This window comes from Diorhabda sublineata, chromosome 5 (assembly GCF_026230105.1).
Source record: "Diorhabda sublineata isolate icDioSubl1.1 chromosome 5, icDioSubl1.1, whole genome shotgun sequence".
Lineage (NCBI taxonomy): Eukaryota > Metazoa > Arthropoda > Insecta > Coleoptera > Chrysomelidae > Diorhabda > Diorhabda sublineata.
In genome coordinates, this window is record NC_079478.1 from 13,370,616 (window position 1) to 13,376,728 (window position 6,113).

At 30.5% G+C, this 6,113-nt stretch overlaps 2 non-coding genes across 2 annotated transcripts; both read left to right on the forward strand.

Moving 5' to 3' along the window:
* The first annotated feature begins 1,482 nt into the window (after positions 1–1,482).
* On the forward strand, positions 1,483–1,645 carry LOC130444773 (U1 spliceosomal RNA). The gene has a single exon (XR_008909990.1). It is a non-coding gene; the product is annotated as a U1 spliceosomal RNA (small nuclear RNA).
* Positions 1,646–2,451: 806 nt separating this feature from the next.
* Positions 2,452–2,643, forward strand: LOC130444774 (U2 spliceosomal RNA). Its single transcript, XR_008909991.1, has one exon. It is a non-coding gene; the product is annotated as a U2 spliceosomal RNA (small nuclear RNA).
* Positions 2,644–6,113: the final 3,470 nt, after the last annotated feature.

The window sequence follows — 6,113 nt, forward strand, 5'->3', positions numbered from 1 at the left end:
TTAATATTAATTTGGTCACTAACTGATTTCGAATTGATGTTAAGTGCTGATATTTAAAATAAAATGAGGAATTTATTGGAAAATAATCAGTTGTTTAATTTGAGTAAGTCGTTTAACGGGTTTAAAATGAAAAATATGATTTTAATATTTGTTTTTAAAAATAAAAAAGTAGTTAGGCGTACAGAGTTTCTGAACCATTATTTGTTTTGGCTAGCTGAATTTAAAAGTAGTCGTACTTTATGAAAACTTTTTGTTTTTGGTATATAAATTAAAACGTGATCGTTGATCGATCCCAGTTCCATATAAAGAAAAAGGGGCACAATAAACCCTTTGGGTCGTAGTATACATGACATCCTAATCACAACATACTTGATCAATGATGGGCGTTAGGAAAATCAAAAATTGTATTAACTCATCAAACTGTACTTGATGACCATTCAATTAAGGTGAGAAGGGCTAAGGGCAATTTGTAAAGATGGAACTCACGTTGTGAAAGTTCACTTTTCAGGTTTCAGGTAAAGTCTTTAACAAGTGAAAATCCTTATATTATAAGGATATAATTAATTATGCGAAAATGAACGTGGGACTTCATATTGTAGAAAGAATAAGGTTTGTATTCATCGATATAGGTGTGAGTATGCTATCAGAAGTGAATATATTTTAGGTGATGCTGCTCAACTACTTTGTGAAAAAAACCATCAGATATTACAAAGGCCATAATGAGGAAATTCTAAGCTTTATAAGAGAGAAAAGATCTGAAATTCAATGTCTAATGATAATAATGAAATAGAGAATAGGAAAGGCGGAATGTGACACTTTGATAAAGTTTTTAAATTCTTTGGATCAAAGTAAAGCCCGAATTTTTTTTGATAAAAATATTCTCATAAGATTCTTGCAAGTTATAATTGAAGCTGCGGTTCTTTAAATAAATAAAATACTTCAATGTTTTTGTATGTTTTTTTTTAATTCTATATCCCCTGCCTTTTCGTGAACCTTCCAATAGGTATGTCATACCAAAAACGACAAATAAAAATGTGTTTCAATTAATTCAAACAATATTGAACTTTTTTTTGTTAAATATTTCTCGTATACTTCTTCGAAAGAACACTATTGCATTAAGCCCATACAAAACTGACTTTTCAATGGTTATGGTTAACAAAAATCCATTTTTACAAACAACAATAAGAACTTTTTATTCTAGGAATCTACTTCAAAACAACCATTAAAGAATTATTATTTTAATGGGTATATGAAATCAACAATAGTTTGGCATTTTATTGTTCTAATTTATAAATCGATGATATGAGGTATAAGTAATCTGTGATCACTAATATTTTGTGATAGAAGAAATATTTTTTAACTATTTATCACAATGCGCGAACAGATTATGTAGTCGATTCATAGATGATAATAATTCAACTCCATTAAACCTATTTATACTTAATGCTGAAGAGAATATACAAACACAATGTTAACGTAATCATACTTACCTGGCATAGGGGTTACCGTGATCATTAAGGCGGTTCCTCCAAGATGAAGCCCTTTTATTGTATTACGGTTGGGCTGACTCTTGCGATTATCCCTAATGTGGATAACTCCGGCGCGTTATTTTTGGTAGTCGGGACTGCGTACGCGCTGTCCCGAATGAATAAAAACAAAACATAGTTAGGGATCTCTTGGATCATAATTAATATGACTTTCCAGTCTGTAGAGATTATATGAGCTATATGTTTGAAATATAATTATAATCACAAAGTTATAAAATTACTGAATATAGTAAGATGATCCTAAGGGGAATTCAAATATTTATCTAGCGTCTGTGCTTTTGTTATTGAACGCATACAAACGTTTTGTTCTATTTAAATAGATTTGTTTTTTTAAGTCATTATTCCACTAATTTTAGATTGGTTTTATTGACCAATGGATAATTAGGAAAAAGAAATTTTGGTAAGATACAGATAATGAAAAAAGATTAATTACTAGTTTCATTATGACATCAATTTTTTCTGTTAGTTCTGCAAATATGCCTGATGTGTAAATAAACAAAAGAAAATGTCTTTGTTCCTGTGGGTGTAGACGTGTAGGCCAATCTATTTTTCAGCATAAAACAGTTTTTGATATTCGAAACTAACTATTGGTGTCGAAAAACTAGATGGTAATCTACTTTAATGTCGATTTTACACGATGCAACAATGAATTTTTAATTTATTTTCTTTAAAATCTATGCATAAAAAAAGTACACACATGAAATATTAGAATATTTATGGATATAATATTATCATTCATTATCAATTTAATTGAAAAAAAATAAGGCATCGTCCGTCACATGCACGTCAATACACTTTTGCTTATAGAACTAAATACTAGATGGCGATACATATTTTGAAATCTTATAAACCTACATATGTTTGATTGCCGAGGATAATATCTACGAACGAAAATTGTAAAGTTATCGCTTCTCGGCCTCTGGCTAAGATCAAAGTGTAGTATCTGTTCTTATCAGCTTAATATCTGATACGCCCCGCATGCGGGGCCAGTATATTAAACTGATTTTTGGAAATTGATGGAGGGTTAAGGGGCTTGCTCCACCTCCGTCGCGGGTTGGCCCGGTATTGCAGTACCTCCGGGATCGGCCCATTTTATTTAATCAAAACATAAATAACAATTATTAAAAATAATAATAATCATCTGCACAACTAAACATAAATCAATAAATAATTCACATTAGCAAAAAACTTGGATGAATTTGGTAGTAAAAATTAAAATTTTTAGAAACTGTAACTTTCACATATCGAAAGGAATATAATATAGAGAACCTACGTAGTCTCTCTGGCGCGTCAGATTGCAAATTAGGGACATAATCTCCAAGCTCAGTCTTTACCATACACAATTGGAGTTTTTCGAAGAAATCGTTGTATATTTGATTTCAAAGTGTACCCATCATCTGTTGTCTAGTTTTCTTAAACCTCTATTCCACCTCATTACATTCAGACGTCCTACTTAGATACTAAATCCTAAAATTAGAAACATATATAGAGAGATTCGTTGTGTAAAATTTGGAAGGATAAGGAAGATGTTTTTTTGGGGAATTTAGGTATGTTTGATTCGGCCCTGATATAGGAATTTTTTCCTCTGCAGGGCTATGGATGTTGTGGTTTTGTTGGAATGTGTTTGACAAGCTGCTTCTAGTGGGGTTTTTTTACCAAGAAAACGAGCGAGGCTTGCAAATAAAAACGACCCTATTATTTTTTTGGTTTTTTTTGTATTTTTTTTGTTTTTTTTTACTAATCTAATTTGGGGAGGGCGGGTACAGCTGCGGCTGTATTATTCCTTATCGTCGGCCATTTGGCTGGAAAACCGGTTCACCAGGTTGCAGGGAAACCGTAGAAAACCTGCAAAACCGACGATTAGAAACTTATGAATACACTTTCCTTATATAGTTACGTTTTTATAATGGCTCCACTCCTTTCAAATCAAACAGATCGCACTCTTCGTAGGCGTGGCCGTTGGTTCGATAAAAATTAAAAATTGGAAAAGAAAAATTATCGAACATGAACATTATGTATTACTTGAAACGAGCATACTTCAGAAATTACCTACGAAAATGAATTCCAAAGCGTTTAACGTATTAATAAATCTTCTAAAAGCTTAGGTACAGTTAAAATATGGAGTATTTAGGAGTATTAAATATATGAGTAGACTTCATAATTCAAAAATAATATTTTATTCTACGAGACAGTAGGTATTGTATTAGTGCAAAACAAAGATCAACCACATCCTGGTAGTAACGACACGATTTCTCGCTACATGAAACTCATATCAAGATTTGAGATACAGTTCTTTATTATCTCAATCCATTCCTTATTACTTACCTTTAATTATACTGAGAAGGTTTTTCTTATTAATTGCATCCTATGGTTATACAATTCTATTCGCAGTTTCCTGCATTGACGATAAAAAACATCGTGGGAGACGCCAAAAATTCTTTTAGGTACAATCATAGGTAATTATCTAAAAATCATCCCTATTGAATTGTGGTTGTGGGGGCATTAGAGGGATGTATATGTAAGGTGGAATTAGCCGTCGGTCATTGTTTTTAAGTTAGGTTACGTTAGGTTCTACTCAAGAACACTATTTATACAACATCTTTCCGTGCTCTTTTAACACCACCCCCCGTCACACCCCTTTATCCTTTTTTTACCATATTTTACCATAAAAAAGTAGTTATTGAATTTTCACTTTTTCCATATGTATTTTTCTATGATAAAATGATAATTACTTATGGTTACGTCAATTAACAATTATAATTGTGCATAATTCCACTGAATTAATTTCGTATATTTTTCACATATTATTCACACTATTTAGCTGCAATGTCAAATTTTTATTCTTTAACCCTCTTTATTTTTTTATGATGTACTACTGGAATATTTTTTTGTGTTCAGTACACTTTTCTTTATCACCCCCCACAACCCCAAGTCGATAGGGGACGGGGTATTATTTTTAGATAATTGCCCAATTATCTAGTGTGATAAAAATTTGAGGACAATCGATGGGTTCTCGTAATTTCAACCTCAAAATGTAGTATAATTTTCATAAAAAATGTCTTTCTAATATTTATAAGTAATTACATGGTTTAATAAAAATATTTTTTTCGACAATATTTTAAAAATGCAATATCATTTTGTTACATAAACCCCCCACTAACTTGTATATCTAAAATTAACTATAAAGAATGATTGTTACTTATAATACAGGAACATTCGTAATATAAACAAAAGCTTGAAATCATTGCCAAGGCTAATAGTTTAGTTGTGACATTTTCGTTCGCATAGCAAAAGAAATCTGTTTGGATTTTCCGGTTGATTGAGACACACTTTAAGTGTTGTAATCAATTATTGCAGAATATATAACAAAATATATAAACATGACTAAAACAATGTAAGTACTACACATTATAAATTCTTAAATAAAATTTTTTCTTGTATACTATAAAGCAATTTTAATTTCGAATAAACATTTTAGTACCTAACATTATAGCAAAACAATCAAAGGCAGGTATCCTACTAATATTATAAATCTAAAACTTCAAAAGTTTATTACTTAATCACGTAAAAACTACTGTACGGTTGGATTAAATTTGGTAGAAAGTTTATTATCTTGAAAAAATGTTGGGAATATCAAAAAACGATCTAAAGAATCTTTTTCCGCTGCATATTTGGTTTATATAGATGCATTTTGTCTATCTAAGGTGATTTTAGGACTTTTGAGACGTTTTTTGATACTCTGACGACAACAAAAACTTTCTACGGGTTAAAAAAGATCCTATTTCTGGTAACCGTTGTAGAAATTTATTTCACTCATGTTGAAAAACGAATTTTTTTAATTTTATTAATGCAAGCTTAAAAAAAGCTTTCATACGAGTACAACCCCTTGTTTTTTCTACGACCATTTAATAACAAAATTCCAATTAAGACTTCATTTCTATTTATAATAATTATTGATGTTAATTTTAATAGAGTTTTCATAATTATTAAATTATAATTTTGGGGCAACTTTATTCTTAGAGTTAATGATACTATTTATTATATTAGAAGGCAGGTTGATAGTCATTACTGTGTCAGAAAACAGATTTTTAGGAGTTTTGGAATAAGGAATAAAAGTACGAATATCAATAACTTCAGTACTGCTTTTAATGCTTGTGGAGGGTACAGCATTTGAAGAGGTTTCGTGAAACTTTGTTGTACAGCATGTTGAGAGGAAGCGAGGTTCTTCTACACGAAGTGTGTAGCCATCCTATGGAACCTCCATATTGACATTGATATATTCCTTCGATTTAATTTTTTGGATCCGTTTCATATAGTGTTCTTATAATTTTTTTCTAGGTATTTCATATTTTATTCATCGTGTAAAATGAGGTTTACATGAAAGAAACCATATTATTCATTATTATGTTGTTTGTTTACATTTTAGTATTAAATGAGGTAATGTCAGTCTGATAAATTTGATAAGGTAGATCCAAGGACCTATCCACAAATGATAACACGGTCTACTTAATCAAATCTGACGACACAAATAGTGTGGTTTCTTTCAGGTAAATTTTATTTCATAAA